The sequence below is a fragment of the Ctenopharyngodon idella genome, chromosome 11 (genome assembly GCF_019924925.1).
Source record: "Ctenopharyngodon idella isolate HZGC_01 chromosome 11, HZGC01, whole genome shotgun sequence".
NCBI classification, from domain to species: domain Eukaryota; kingdom Metazoa; phylum Chordata; class Actinopteri; order Cypriniformes; family Xenocyprididae; genus Ctenopharyngodon; species Ctenopharyngodon idella.
The window spans coordinates 24,445,616-24,462,567 of NC_067230.1; the positions used below are offsets into that span (position 1 = coordinate 24,445,616).

The 16,952-nt window shown below is 38.2% G+C and overlaps 1 long non-coding RNA gene across 2 annotated transcripts in view; it reads left to right on the forward strand.

The window, feature by feature from the left end:
• Window positions 1-16,143, forward strand: part of LOC127522985 (uncharacterized) — a 29,281-nt gene extending 13,138 nt beyond the window's left edge. The window contains exons 4-7 of one of the 2 annotated variants that reach the window (XR_007932792.1): window positions 68-113; window positions 5,008-5,144; window positions 13,621-13,792; window positions 15,593-16,143. This is a non-coding gene — a long non-coding RNA (uncharacterized LOC127522985). The remainder of the gene's footprint in view (window positions 1-67; window positions 114-5,007; window positions 5,145-13,620; window positions 13,793-15,592) is intronic. The other variant, XR_007932793.1, reaches the window with a different exon arrangement.
• Window positions 16,144-16,952: the final 809 nt, after the last annotated feature.

A 16,952-nucleotide genomic window follows, 5' to 3' on the forward strand; every position in this document is an offset into this window, starting at 1 on the left:
CGCAATAGCCTGAATCACGTTGTGAAAGGCTCTTCACTCAAAAGCACTTTGTCCTTCACATTTACAGCACGTGACACTGCACGTTAACCTTCTACTGCTGCCATTGAAAACAGGTAATTCTTCACTACCTTTTATTAAAATTATAATGGGGGGGATGGGGGGGATGTGGAGTGTTCTTATATCTGGTGCAGGGGTGATGAGTTGATTGAAGACAGCTGGGGAATGATTGTGGAATGCGTGCAGGTGGTGGGCCAGGAAGGATTCTGGGAGATGTAGTGCAGAAGGTGACTGGAGTTACTATACATCGTAAGGCTTTAGTTTAGGGTCCAATTTTCTCACTATTAACTAGTTGCTTATTAGCATGCATATTGGCTGTTTATTAGTACTTATAAAACACATATTAAATAGTTAGTTCACACAAAATTGACAATTCTGTCATTAACTGCTCACCCTCATTGTGTTCACCTTCAGAACACAAATTAAGATATTTTTGATGAAATCTGAGACATCTGACTCCTCCATAGATAGAAATTTAACCACCGCTTTCAAGGTCCAGAAAGGTAGTAAACACATTGTTAAAATAGTCCACGTGACTGAAGTGGTTCAATCTTAATTTTATGAAGCGATGAGAATACATTTTTCAAAAACAAAAAAAAAATAACGACTGTATTCAACAATATCTTCTCTTCTGGGTCATTCTCCTATGCTGTTTACATTCAGCGCTTCCAGGTTCTACATCAGAACGCCGGCTCACTATTGGCTGACGCTGTTCACATGAGCTGCATGACGCACGTGTGTGATGCTGACGCAGGAGCCGGCCAATAATGAGTCAGCGTTCTTACGTAGAACTTGTAAGCATTATTTTTGTTTCGTTTTTGTGCAAAAAAAGTGTTATCATTTCATAAAATGAAGGTTGAACCACTGCAGTCACGTGGAATATTTTAACGATGTCTTTAGTACCTTTCAGGACCTTGAAAGTGGTGGTTAAATTGCTATCTATGGAGGCGTCAGATGTCTCAGATTTCATCAAAAATATCTTAATTTGCATTGTGAAGATGAATGAAGGTCATACGGGTGTGGAACAACATGCGGGTGAGTAATTAGTGACAGAATTTTCATTTTTGGGTGAACTAACCCTTTAACGCCTTATTCTGCATGACCATATTCTACATCCCTTAATACTACCCAATACCTAAACTTAACAACTACCTTACTAACTATTAATAAGCAGAAATTAGGAGTTTGAGGCAAAAGTCATAGTTAATTGTTAGTTAATAGTGAGAATTGGGCCCTAATCTAAAGTGTAACCATAAAAATAAATAATATTTCTGTTAATAAGTAAATTTAATTTTTTCCCTTAAGATGGCTCAGAATGTGTTAACATAATTATGAGACTAATTGTGATTAAATATTTGAATCAACTGACAGCCCTCAGATACGCACGGTGTCATAACAAATGCATCGTAGGCCTCTAAAGCAGGTTGAGAATTTGGCAAACATGCTACATTCTTTGTGTACGGCACACAGACACGTATATCGGTGTGTTTTCCATGCGGCATCTGATTTTGCAGAGATTTGGATGTGTGCTGGCCATCTGTTTACTGGTAATTAAGCATTTAACTTTTGGCAGGAAATACATGAATATCATCACTGTGTTGTCTTTTCTGGGGTTGAATAAGTAGATTTGTTTGGAGGTAATGACACTTCCCAATTCATTGTGTGCATGTGTGCTGGTGAGTTGCTTCATTTGACTCAGCTGTTTTGTGTGTGTGTGTGTGTGTGTGTGTGTTCGTTCATTCTTCTATAATCGTTTTCCGGCCAAGTGGAACCATTCCCCATTGGGAGGGCTTCCAGAGAAGGTAGAATCCAACCCCTTAATCTGCCATATTATTGAATTAAAGGCTTACCAGCGCAGTGTAACCATGTCAATTATTCTTTTTTTTCAATGGTGTGTTCATTCCCATTTTCAATTAAGGTAGATCGGTTGCACAAAACGAAGAACGAAGGAAGCTGATAGAAGTGCGGAGGCGCTCAAGGGACAAAAGAGAAAGAAAGAGACGTAAAAGACGAGGCAGCCACATGCATGTGTGAATGGAGGGATTACACAGTTCAGTGTCCTCTTTCTTTTTCTCAGTGGTTCTTCTGGTTGAGAACAGAATGATTCTGTTTCCTTCACCTTAAAGGAGTCTGGAGATGGAAGTCTGTGAGCAGAGAGCTTTGACTTCGATCTTCTGGTGGTTGCATTCTTTGCTTTTTTCTGAGCTAAACGGCAGTGTCAGATTACTATGATAAGTTTGCGAAGTTTCCCTTTTCCTACAATCTCTCTTGTAGCAATGTCAGTGCTTTGATTATTTTCCATGCAAAGACCTTTAGATGCATCTTATGATCTAAAAATCTTCGTCACATCAAAGCCATGTGTATTTAGATTGACATGCGTGCAGCGCATCTGCATCTGACAGCTATTTACAGCTCTTAAATATCACTGACAAGAGATGAGGTTTTCATCAATCAAAGTGTTCGAGAGAAAATCAGTGTAAACATCCAGAAGTGCTTGATGGGAGAACGAGAAAGTATATATTTGTTCCCGACATCCTGCAAACACTTCAGCTCGTATACATTATCCATATCTCATACATCATAATGTATAATTTTCAGCAGTCCTCATTAGCTTGGGACTCATCGCTGCAGGCCTTGATAAATTCGTAGCACTCTGCATTTGTTATTTCAACATTTGTTTAGACCCAATACTGAAAATGCATGATCATGAATATTTGTGGTCACTGACTGCTCAAAGTGTCTCTTGGGAGAGATTACAGCACTTAATTGCTTTTGTTTCCAGAACAGAGTGTTGTCTGTGTACTGTATATTCAGCACGTATATTTGCATGAATAGAATCTGCACATTTTAAGATTACTCATGCCAGAAACATGCACTACTGTACAAAAGTTTGGGATCAGTAAGGGGACCTATTATGCCCCTTTTCACAAGATGTAATATAAGTCTCTTGTGTCCCCGGAATGCGTCTATGAAGTTTCAGCTCAAAATACCCCACAGGTCATTTATTATAGCTTGTCAAATTTGCCCCTATTTGGGTGTGAGCAAAAACATGCCATTTTTGTGTGTGTCCCTTTAAATGCAAATGAGCTGCTGCTTCCGGCCCCCTATCCAGAAGAGGGCGGAGCTTTAACAGCTCACGCTTCGGTTGCTCAACAACAACAAAACTGGAGAATCTCACGCAGCCAAAATGAAGATTGCCAGTAACGGTGTTTAGCCTTACATTGTTCAAACCGGAGTCGGACAATGATGCAGAGACTCCGGAAGAAGGTACAACTTTTAGAATGCAACTGGATGTTTCTGAATGATTAGTGGATAAATATATGTAGTTGTTGTGGAGTTATCGACTAGCATGTACCGTCATGTTAATCTTTTGTGCAAATCCAGCGTTGACATGACCCTCGTTTCTGAAGCAGTCCGACGTAAAATGATTTGCGCAAATATATAACACTTTACCGACTCTCTTCGGCACATTTCCTTCAACCAATTCAACCACGGTGTCCTCAGTGGCTCAGATGCCGAGCGTCTATTGTGACTCTTATGTTCGTTGGTACGTCCAATAACAGAACATTTGTAATGTATGGTTTTTTTTTTTTTTTTTTTTTTTGGGCACAGACATTGTATATCTCCAGCAAGTAAACAGAAATGGCGGACTTCTGCGGCTCTCTTAGGGCGATATCTATGCTAACAAGGCAGATCATCACCAATCATGGACGGGGCTTTTAGGGGGAAACCTAGAACCATGCATTTGGAGAGACTTGATTTATGGGGATTATAAAAAAGGAGTGGGTGGATTTTTACCATTATAGGCTGGTTGTTTACACTCACTGTGGACTCATCTGTGTTCAAATACCTTATAAAAGTTAATTTTGCATAATAGGTCCCCTTTAATATTCTTGAAAAGAAGCCTTGTGCTTACCAAAGCTGCATTTTAATGCATCATTGCTCAATAAAAGTATTAATTTACTAATGAAAATACTGACCCCAATCTTTTGAACGGTGGTGTAGCAATACACATCACAGCAATAGTGAAATCCTACACAATGGTATAAAAACATGCTCTATTTTTAGCATCACAACAGGTGCACACAATGGTTGAAATTCTACATTGTGAGGAAAACCCCTCTTTTGTCTGCCGTTTTATTCGACTGACTACAGTAACTAAGCAATTTAGCAAGACTGAGAAGTCTGTTATTTCACACCTTGTGCTGCAGTTTTTCAGACTCTGAGATTTCTATGGTAATGCTAGTTAGCACATGTAAGCAGCAGACGCTCTCAGAAAAGCAGAGGTCATCAATGCAATTTCACTGCCTGGAGATCTTCACCTTGATGATGATAATTCGATTAAATTTTTTAAAGCCATAAGAACTAAAAGTGTGAAGTAGTATTTCCAAAGACAGCCTCTACCGTTTATAGTCAGCCTTGAAAACATTGCAAAGCATAGCTCAAGTACTTCCCTTTTGGTATATATTTTATAACGTAGTGAATTGTTATTAATGTTTTGTACATTTGCGTACTTTGTATTAATGTGTTTTTCTTTTGCAGGTATTTTTAATGGGTCATAAAGAATTGTGATCACAGGAAGTTCCCCAGGTCAAAGTTTTTGTACTCTCTCCCTTGGTTTTTCTATTCAAACTTGCTTAAATGCCGCCTAGACCTCAATATCAACCTCATCTCTTCCTACAGCTGCTGCTGCCCCAGCAAGTTTACAGCAGAGAGTGTTGAATCAACTTTCTGATTTTTCTTTTTTTCTTCCCTCCTTTCTTTTGAAGCCCTCAGAAAGAATGAAAGAAAGAAAGATGTTAATAGAAAGTCATGGTTTGGAGGGGGGAGAGAGTGTGAGAGAGAGCGGGTGATTTGAGTTGATTCATGTCTCGCTGGAAGACTGAGGTCTTTTGCTGGGCTGTTCTTTCTGTGGCAGTGACTGATTTAGATTGCTTCCGCTCTCTTCAGGGCTTCCACTTTAGGCCGAGCGAGACCTCAATGGCATGATCAAGGGATGGAGAGTGGAAGTGTGATGAGGGAGGAGGAATAAGAGAGAGAAAGAAGTGTCGGACTATTATGAATGGCGATGGGTGGAGTCATGCCAGGTATTTTTTATATCCAGTTCTTTCTCTTGTGTTTCCTTATTTGTTCCCTACATCTTATGTTTCTTTATCTTTACTTTTCTTTGTATTATCCATTGAGCATTTTTAAATTCCTAATATTGGTACCTGAGATCTATAGAAAATGACTAAACAAAATGACAAATGTCATCTCAGATGACAAAGTCTGTCATGCTCAGCAAGGCTGCATTGATTTGGACAGTAATTGATTTACAGTAATATTGTGAAATGTTATTACAATTTAAAATAATCTGTAACTGTAATAAACTGTTTTCTATATTAATATATTGTAACTTATTCCTGTGATGGCAAAGCCGAATTTTTCAGTGTCACATGATCCTTCAGAAATCATTCTAATATGTGATTTGGTGCTCAAGAAACATTTCTTATTATCAATTTTTGACAAATAAAAAGTGCTGCTTACTATTTTTGTGGAAACTGATTTTTTTTTTTTTTTAGGATTTTTTTTAAAGAATAGAAAAAAATGTAATAGACTAGACAGAAAACAACAGCATTTATTTGAAATAGAAATCTTTTTTAACATTATAATTGTCTTAACTGTTTGTTTGTGGTTAATTTTAATGCACATTGCTGAATAAAAATATTTTCTTTCAAAAAAAAAAAAAACCCAATACTAATAGACCCAAAACTTATGAACTCTAGTGTATGTTTATATTAGACAATAATATGGTCTTATTTTTCTTATGCTGGGTTAAAAATCAACCCAAGTTGGGTCGAAAATGGACAAACCCTGCAATTGGATTGTTTTAACCCAGCAGTTGGGTTAAATGTTTGCTATTTTTAACTATTGTTAAAAAAATGACTGTATTGCTTGCTTAAAATGAACCCAAAATATGTTGGAAATTAACATTTATTCATATTTTTAATAAATTAACATATATTAATATGTTTGATGAATAATAATTAAACATTTAAACATGTATTATTATTTCTTATTAATAAATGTTTCTTATTAATAAATGTTCACCTTTTGATTATTATTGTTGCCTCTAGTAATTATGTGATTTTTAATTTCCAACCTATTTAGGGTTCATTTTAAGGCAGCAATATAGTAATTTTAAATCAATAGTTGGGTTAAATAAAACTGTCCAGCATATTGGTTTGTCCATTGGGTTGTTTTTTAACCCAGCATTTTTTATAGTGTAGTATAACACTAACTACCCTACTCAACCAAAAAAAAAAAAAAAAAAAAAAAAATCCAGGCCCCACTGCATGTGCTCTTTTTTTTTTCTCTACAATGGGACTATCCCACCTTTTCCCCTTTGTTCTTCTCTCTATCTCAGTGTCACTCATTCCATCCCCTCTGAATGATCTCTGACCTGTCCTTGACTGGAATTGAATCCTTGCTCCAGTAGGTGATGATTCTTCCACCAGCCACAATTTACTGAGGGATCTGACACTATGTCCCCTACACAAATAAAAAGCTGCATTAAAGCCTCATTTCTCGGCCGTGCGCACACTCACCCTGACCCTCGGCTCCACTCATTCACCCGTTTCTCTCTTATAGCCTTCAGCTACGAGGACGAGAGATCACTCCATCATATAGGAAGACCTGAAAGGACACACTTGGGGCACACAGAAAATGCATTTGGTATACTGAAGAACTAAAGAGGACTTTATTTGTAGTCATATAGGGTATAGAGCACAGAAGACCAGACACTAGAATCTCCATAGAAATTACATTGTGCATACTCATATATACACTTGTGTATATTGATATTCTGAATTGTAACCAACATAACAGTGCTCAAGAGATGATTGTGTATGCAGTGGAAGTCATACACACAGTTCTCTCACTAAACAGAAGTCCATAGCGTGCCGCATTACCATAAATGCCAATGAGCAGATTCATGCTAGGTGTTTAATCTTTTATAGTTGGTTCCTTATTTCTTATGTTTCTTTCTCTTAACCCAATCTCATTGTTTATTCCCTTCTCTCTTTTCTTCCCATCTCTCCTTGAACTGTCCATTGGCAGCAAATCCTTTGGCTAACAATGGTTTCTAGTGTTTTCTAATGATTTTAAACCATGTAGTGCATTTACAATAAAAGTCTATAGGATAGCAAGGCTAAACATTAAAATACACATTCTTTCGAAATCTAGTAAATGGTAAATCATTATCAATAAACATTTTAACTTGAACTAATAAAGTAAAAGAGTAAATTACTATAAATTTTTGTATTTTACAAACCGAAGGACAAAATTATTGTCTGCGTTAAGGACAGAGCTCAGCGTATAAACCTTTAAACAGCATTTTAGTGGCGCTAGCAAAGCCAAGGTCATGGACATTGATTCACGCTTGCAGGAAAATGTACAGTTTACCTTGAATACACATAAGTCACTTTCGATAACAGCTACTCCCTAATGTGTAAATGTAATATAGGTTTTAGTATAGTCATGTAGTCTTTGAAAGCAATCTCTCGCCTTTAGGAGAGGATCTTTCGACTCTAAAGCACTCTATTCTGAACATCCATAACTGGCCAATGAGCCGTTGATTTCGCTGAGTGCCAGTGTTATTGCTTTACAGTGACACCTGGAGCTGCTGCATGCCTCGCGCTCTATCTCCACCTCACCAGCGCTCCGTCCTGGCATGTTCTATTAGGTTGCCATGGTGATTAATGGCAACGGTGTTGCTTCTGTAACAGTAGTGGTGCTCGGTCCACAGGACCGAGAACTGTAATTCTGCCTTCTCTATAGCGGATGGCAGAGCTTCTCCATGTCCTCCCCTTCCCAACAGACGTTCTGCTGACCGTTAAACCAGCTTGAGCCATGCCAAATACCACCTCTGATTCTTCAGAGGAGTGATGAACTGTGAGTGAAAACAATTACAGAGATCTGTACCCTGGGGGACTGTAGGTAATATCCAGGCAGTGTTGGGCGAAGAGGTGAAAGTGATTGGTTGAGTTCGGGTTTGATATGATGAAGTCATCATGGCTTTCTGTTGGGGTCAGCACTCTTGTGTAGAGTGATGACACCAACAAAAAAAAAACATAAATGAAACACATAAACAGCAGTTTAAAGCTCACTGAAAAAGAATTCTTTGCAACTTTTTGCACTTTTTTTTTACAGAGCCAATATGGGAGTGGAAAAAATGAGATGGGAGGAAGAATAAGAATCAATGCTTTTGCATTCTCTCACAAAAGTTTTGCGTTCCCCAAGAAACTTTGTTCCCTCGCAAAGAACCCAAAAGGTTTGTGAGCAATGCAATGTTTCTTGGGGAACACAAACATTTGCGAGAGAAAGCAAAAGCATTGACATTATTTTTCCTCCCCTCTCATATTCTCATTTTTTTTCCACCACAATATATATAGGCCTATATAAATATAAATATAAATATAAATATATATATATATATATATATATATATATATATATATATATATATATATATATATATGTAACCCCTCACCCAGGTCCTACTCGGCCCACTTTGCGCGGGCCTTGAACCTGGGTCTCTGGCGTGGGAGTCGGACGCTCATATATATATATATGACCCTTCGCTGGGAGTTTAATTGACAGGCGATCTATCCTATCATAAAGCCGAATCCGCCGTTTTGTCCAACAAAGCAGTCAGGGGAGTTAGTAGATTAACGTCGGTGGACTTGAACTTTAATTATTGTGTGTACTGACATCTTTCCGTGGTTGAAACAACATTCCTTATGACGTTTATTTGATGTTATAAATTAATTATTAGAAAGAGATGATTGGTTTACAAGCCGCTTGAACTGAGGTGCTAGAGCAAACACACAACAGTAACCACAAAATGGTATTTATTGTTTAAATTTCTTTAAAAATGACAAAATTTTAAATTTGAGACATTGTTTCATATCAAAAGTAACCTGCTCTGTCATGTCCTCTTTGCTCCATGTGTATTTTTCACTGCATGGGAACATGATGTGTGGCGTGAGAGCTGCATGGCTTGTCGGACGTAGCAACAGTAACTAAAGGGGGCGGGTCTAATTGTCAATGCTTTATCATTACCTTTATGTATGTGTGTGCTATTTTTTTTGTCTTGAGATTGTTGTTCCACAACCTTTTTCTTTTTTGTGATTAGTTGTAGGTACTCAGCAGTGAGTGATTAGTCAACAGTAAATGCCGTACCGCAGAAAATGACCTTTCATTAGTCCACAACAAGGTTGAGTCATTGTTTATTATTTCATATTCATTAACATTTGGAAGAAACTGTGATTTAATAGGGGGAAAATCCAAGTATGAGATTCTTTGGCAAATGTTAAAATGGTCCAGGATTAAACAGCTGTTAATTATTTATGAACATGAATTGCACGATTATGGGTCTGACTGACGCACCGCATTGACTAGCTTCAATCAGTGGATTTGAAATATGTCTCTATTTCTCTCAGCTAAGTGTTAATGCATGAATCGTAAAATATTTGTTGCATTAATCATTCAGATATGCCGAGGCTTACTAGAAAATAAAGTGAAGAAACAAAGAGTGTGTTAAACTAAGACAAAAACAGCATCTATTTGTCTGAGGGTCTGAATGAAGTTATTTGCTCTGGGGATGATGATGTTTAGACAGTTTTGCTCCATGTGCAGTGCTGAATCAGTGTTCTGGAAAGTGTGACCTGCTGCAGGGTGTGATGACTTCCTCTTGTTTTGTCTTTAATTTTCTCAGCTTCCTTCCGTTTAAAAGCTTCTAATGACTGAACTTTGTGAACTTGCAGCCATTAAATGTTGTTTTAGATAGACTAATGTTAACAAAAAACAGAATCACCATAATGAGGTACTGTAAAGTAATAAAAAAGACTGAAGTATAACAGCAACAAATTTCATTTTAAACTTTCACGCAAGGCTTTGCAAAGACAACGTCAAATTTAAATGGATGTAATCAGTCCTGTTATTATGATTTCTCACATCATGTCTAAAACCTCTTCTGACTAATTTACAATGATTCCATAAAATGACTGCTTAAACTTTTAATTTTTGCATCCTGCAGCTTAAATGTTGTGCTCATTTCTGACAGAAAGTCTTTTGGTGTAAGCATGATATTAGTCAGAGATGAACTGGGCTGACCTCACCCTATAAAATCCCACTCATTACCATCATTACAAGCAGCGGGCCATTTACCAAAGTTTAGAGGGTCATAATGATCTGTCTCTATGTTTGCCACTGATTGTTAAGGTTTTGATTGAGTGATTAAAAGCTTTCCTGTGGTTCTCTCTCCTGCTGACCTCTTGCTGTAGCACTCTTGCTCAGAAATCATTTAAGTTTTCTCTCTCTGTCTCTAACTGTCAAGAGAGGCCCACTCATTTTGTCAAGCCTCTTGCCTGAATAGCACCGCACATTAGCATAGCACGGCTGGTAATAGCGCATATAACGAGCACTCTGACCCGAGATAAACCCGAAAGGGGCTTTTAACGGTTAAGGCTTCACCTTTTATCCATAGAGAGGCTTGTAGTGCCAAACTAAACCACCCTGACCACTTTACCAGTTAAGTCACTCTGAAGTGGCGATAAGGGCCAAGCATTACATAAATTGTTAAAAAGTGCTCAGGGTAAAGCAGGAATATTTGTGTGTCTGTGGAAAAAAATGGGTGGATCAGGTGGTGTAAATGATAAAAAAAAAAAATTACTGAGGTGAAATTGCATTTTATGGCAAACAGCGTCGCTACGCAGGTTCTCATTACACTGTCACAGATGTGTAACACAGGGGCAGATTTTGTGACTTTCTGATGCATTGTGGTGTAAACAAAGACATCTGTTCGGTGTTTAGATTTGTATTATGGAAAAAGCCTGGAAGAGCAGGTTGTTAATACAGGAACAACAGTACAGTTTATTCATTAATCCATGACACTTGATGAATGTGTCACTGGATGTGCTTCTGTTGTGTTATGTAAACTGTTATATTTTAGGACACTATAGCTGAATTTAATGAGGCTGTAAAGTGAAATTAACACTGTGTACTAACCAGATGTGAACAAGTTTTCATGTCCACAGAACAAATTATTAAAGGATTAGTTGACTTTCAAATGAAAATTACCCCAAGCTTTACTCACCCTCAAGCCATCCTAGGTATAAATGACTTGCTTCTTTCTGATGAACACAATCGGAGAAATATTAATAAATATCCTGATGCGTCCGAGCTTTATAATGGCAGTAAGCGTTACAAAATGAGTATGAGCTGAAGAAGTGTCTCAATCCACATCCATCCATCATAAACATATTCCACACGGCTCCGGGGGGTTAATAAAGGCCTTCTGAAGCAAAGTGATACATTTGCGTAAAAAAATATTTAACAAAATATCTATCTTCCTACTTACGAAGAAAGTAAGTAGAAACTCTCGCAGTTCAAAATGCTTACGCTACATCCTACGACTTCCCTATTCAACGTACGGAAAGAGCTTAACTGACGTGACACCAGTTCCGTAATTTAAATACGGAAGGCGGTCTGGCCTAAAATGTAGAGTAACTTACATTTTAGACTCAATCGCTGCAACCCGATACTGCACTGTATAGTAGGTACGACATTTGTTTTGAAACCGTTGAAAAGGTATGTTCTATATAGTATGAATAAAATTTGTACTACATCCACCATGTTGTCATTGTCATGTAACCTATGGCGTCAGTTGCGTCACTTCACTACCATTCGCAAATCTCCTTGGCCTCATGGGATAGTAAAGTCGGATGCGCACTTAGTAAGTAGTAAGTCATCCGGGTACTTTTCGCTTACTGTTTTATAAATACTGTGAATTTAGACATACTATTGGATGCACACTGTTTTTACTTAATATATAGTATGGAAGTTGGCATATTTGTCAGTTGCGTCGCTCAACGCCATTCACAAATCTCCTGTGGCCTCATGGGATAGTAAAGTCGGATGCACACTTATGTCATCTTGGGTACTTTTTGCTTACTGTTTTATGAATACTGTGAATTTGGACATAATATTGAATGCACATACTATTTTTACCTACTATATAGTATGGAAGTTGGCATACTTGGATGCAGGAAATATTGCCGGTTCCACTTTATATTAGGTGGCCTTAACTACTATATAACACAATGCGCTTATTGTGTACATACATGTTTTTACATTGTACTTATATTTTAAAAAATACCTGCATGTAATTACATCTGTAATTATTTTCTGCAGTTACATTTATAATTACACTGTTGACCCATCCCTTACACCCTTAACCCCTTAAACCTACCCATACCACCAAACCTGTCCCTAATCTTACCTGTGTCCCACCTCAATAGCAGCAAAAGTGTTTTGCAATACAATATGAACACAATAAGTACATTGTACTTAATTTTTGATGTAAGTACATAATAGTTAAGGCCACCTAATATAAAGTGGGACCATATTGCCAGTTACAATTCTAAAAGTGAGGTCACATTAGCAAACTTTGCGGACAAAAAATGGTCCATTGTCTGTTGTCAATAGTATAGCAACAAATGAAGCACAGCTCACATAAAAGTAGATTTCAAACCAAGACGTTTTCGGCCAATCTGGCAAATTCACATGATTAACAGAACCCAATGTGAAATCTGTGTGGGGAAGTCTTTCGTATTCACACAAAATTGGATTCCAATTGAAATCATAGGATTTTGCTGACATTTCTTCAGCGGATTTTCGTGGCTGAAATCCAGTCATTTCAATAAAAATCCACTGTATACACAACTCATTTATTCCTTGTTGCATCATTGTTGCAAATAATATTTTGCTTTTACAAATTTACAGTAATGTAACTCATGGGCATAAAAGCATGTGAAAGATCACATGTACCTCTTAGGCTAAAATCTAATTTGCCCTGCATTGAAGCCAGAGGCAGTGAATAACATGCTCTTCCTGCGCTCTCTTGTCTTTTGACTGAATTTTAATATAATGTGTAAATATGAAGCAGTGTGGTGATGGTCTGTGGATATGAATTACAAACGTTTGACATTGTAGTACACGCATTGTCGGTCACCTTCCATGCATATTAAAATGCACCTGCAGCCTACACTGCAGTACTTAACCATGTGAATAATAATTATGAAAGTTATGTAAGCTGAAATTAAGGAGATAACATCTGTATTCTTTTACTTAGAACAGTATGTAAATAGATGCAGTTTTTGTGATGTTGCACCGATCTTGATACCTGTTTAGGATCTACAGTACATTTCAGATGGATTGTTTTACGAGATCCAGAATGCATGGGATAATCAGGCTGATATATTTGCATCTCTATTTCTTTCTTTGTGTGTGGATTTACTGAGGGCATGTGAGAGGTCAGAGTAAGACACCATAATAAAGGAAATGAATAATAGAACTGATGGCTGCCGGTCAGAAGGGCAGGCCTGGATTTTTTTCTTACCTCTCATCGTCCGTCTCTCGAGTCGACGCGTGACCAGGGTGGTGCCGAAGTTATATACTAGATGATTTATTCATTCTATGAATAATTGACTCACTTTTTCTCATCTGTCTTTCTTTTGTGAGGTGCCAGAGGTTATGCTAACGACCTTTAAGTGTGGATACTCTCACTCCAGAGAAGCGGTCGCCCCTGCAGACATCAGATGTGAGGAAACAGTCGGACAACAGTGGTTCAGCCTGTTAGGATGTGTTCCAGCAGATTGTGGTCAGATAAACAGTTCTCAGGGCAAAACTTCTAGTAGGTAAACCAGATAAAATTAGATGAGCAAACAGTTCTAATAACCACTCAGCAACATTTAAAAAAAAAAACCTTAAAAGAATAATTTACCCCAAAAGGAAAATTCTGTCATTGTTATTGGCATCAGACCTGGTGTGATGCATCTTTACACAGTTTAATTGAATGTATGCAAATGAGATTTGATGCATGCAGTATTACACGTTTATGCAGAAACTTGCAAATAAGTTTATTGTTCATAAGTTTAATCAAGAATTATGTTGTATTGGGTTATTTTAAATTGAACAAGCAGTAAACTTCTAACTGCTAAAAAAAATGTAAAATGTTTTTGGGTGAAAGGATGAGTTGAGATCACACAAGCAATAAATGTATGTGAGAACTGCAAGCTTTATTTATGACTTGAGAACAGACTGCAGTTTTTAAATTTTTAAGTTTGGTGTGAAAACATTGAATTGAGGTGTGAAAAAATATAGAAAAAAACATTATCATGTTTATTTTGGTCAATACTGTAATTGGGAGGTTTAACCAAAATCTTACACGACTTTTTCACAATAGCAATATGTTTCAAATAGATTTTGTTGCATATAAAAATTGTAGACACCATCTAAATTACACAATTTTGTTACCACAACAGAAACTAGTGTTATGCTAACTAATGTTAGTCCTCAAACAGTTATTGAAGGCAAGTAAGTTTAAGAGAGGCCAGCTAGTAAGAGCTGTTAGAGTAACCCTCAGTACAGTGTCGCCGCGGCCTTTAGTGTCCTTGTTATCGTGTCTGCCTCCCATGCATGGAAACGCCAGTTCGAATGCCGCTCGGAGCAGTGCAAGTAGAACTGGAGGGGTTACACTGGTGCCGTGACCCAGATGGGAGTGAGGTTTAGGGGGGGTGAGTGTAATAAAGGCCAGCTAGTAAGAGCTGTGTGAGTAAACCTCACTCCACTGGCTTCATAAGGGGGTGTTAGCGACTGACGTTAGAGGCTGCAGACTTTAGCGTCCTTGTTAGCGTGCCCATCTCCCAAGCAGGAAACGCCAGTTTGAATCCCGCTTGGAGCGGTGCGAGTAGAACCGGATGGGTTTCATTGGTGCCATGGGAGTGAGGTTTAGGGTTTTTTTAAAGCTTTATTATTAAAGCTATAAAAGTCATTTAGTCAAGAGCAGTGAGGTTTTTTTTTTCTTGTTTGATTAACATTAATGGTAGTGACAGAGGAAGTATTATTTGGCTGCTGTCACTCTTTCACTGCTTAATATGCTCTTAATAACTATTAATATCAAGCACATCCCCCAGTATAGACTGAATTTTATGACAGTCATTTGACTGATCTGAACATTAAGTTTGGCCTTTTAAGGAGGAGCTTAAGTGCACCACTGTAAAAGAAAGGAACGGAATGTGGCACAATAATCGTTTCATCTCAATCATTGTGTTTTCATAATCATTAGAAGCTGAAATTGAGACTTAAATTTCGATTAATTGCACAGCTCTATACCCTTTACCATAAAGTTCTGTCTGACTCCGTCTGACTGAGTATTTTGAAGTGTTTTTACGTTTTGTATCGAAGGCCTGTGTAGACACTTCAGTCACTTTCACCCTCTCTCTCGAAGAGAGAAAAGAGAGACTGAGTTACTGCTTACACCTCCCAGTATGGAGGCTGTTCTCTCAGTGTCCATCCCTGCATTGTTTTCAATTTAGTTGTCTCCCTCTATTCCTCAATGCAGCAGATGGCCACGCTCTCCAGGGCAAGTAAGCTCACATTTCATCTTGCTTTTAAAGGTCTTCCCCTGGTTTCATGTTCTGTTAATCCACAGGTAAATGCTCGACACACCGGTGGGGTCCTCAGAAGAATGGCTGACCAGAGGAACAGCGCCATAGCAATTAAACAGAGGGATTCACACTTGTCTGGTTCTGAACTTACTTCCAATCTGGGTTTTGGACACAAGTCAAAGATAACAGCTGTACACGTTGAGGGATCAGTGAACCCAGCTGACTCCCTGGCAGCCGGAACACCGGCAGGAACCAGCTCATAATTAGAAACGTTTTGGGTCATCTCGAGGAGAAACAGAGAGAAGAGAGACATGCAGGGAGAATAAGAAGCAAGTATGGATATAATAATAGATGCTCAGCCTCATAGCATGTCCTATTTGTGAAATTGGTGCCAATGTCAACAAAGATCAACTTTACAGTCGGAAACATAGTATACACATATGCAGGTGTGAATGTTGGTCAATGCATTGCAAGTGCGCTCTCAACTTAAAATTGATATGGAATGGAAATTTACCCAGTCTTTTTTCTGAATGCATCTTATTGTGTACGTTTCATTCATGAATGTTCAATAAAAAATAAAATGTTGAGCTTGTAATTTTTAGTCAAAATGTCATAACTTTATCCTCTAGTGAAATGACTGACTTCTCTGAAGTATTCTGTACTTGTCCAATCATTTAGTCCACTTAACCCACCCCTTTCTTACACTTGACTTCAAGCTCACACTCAGATCTGCCTTCATCTAATCAAAAACCGTTGGATAAAACCGAGTCCCTGCCTATATTTTTTACTTTTTAACATAATCACTTGGATGTATGTTACAATATAAAAGAAAAGACTTCTGTTGCATCAAGACTTTAATCTTATTTCACTATCTAATAAGATTTGCTTTAAACTGTCACTCGACATGACAAAAGTTATGTAATACTGGAGAAAACAACTAAAATTGAAAGGGAAACCATCTACTACAGTCTACTAACACTCTAATGAGAGGTATGCATGGTTCAGACTACACAATTTTAGCCCGATTTGCTTGACGTAGGGTGTCGTAGGATTCGTAAAGGCAGGAACGCACCAAGCCGACAGGCAGTATTTGTTCATCGACCGACTAAGTTTTCTCAGTGTGTTCCGTACTGTCGGCTGAAGTTGGTCCTTGTCGGCTTTTTTTGAATCGGCGTCGGAGCTCGTCGGTCAGTCGGGCCATCTGATCATTCTGATTGGCTGTTCAGCTACTGCCACCTGCTGGTACGGAAAGGCATTTCATCTTATGCAGGCGCAGAACGGACGTGCTACTTGGCTGTTGGCTGTCGAGCGTCGGTTTGGTGTGTCAGAGCAACTTTGGACCCAGAATCTGCCGACGTGAGCCAACCTCGTAGTCTGCTTTTGTCGCCACTAGTTCGTCGGCAT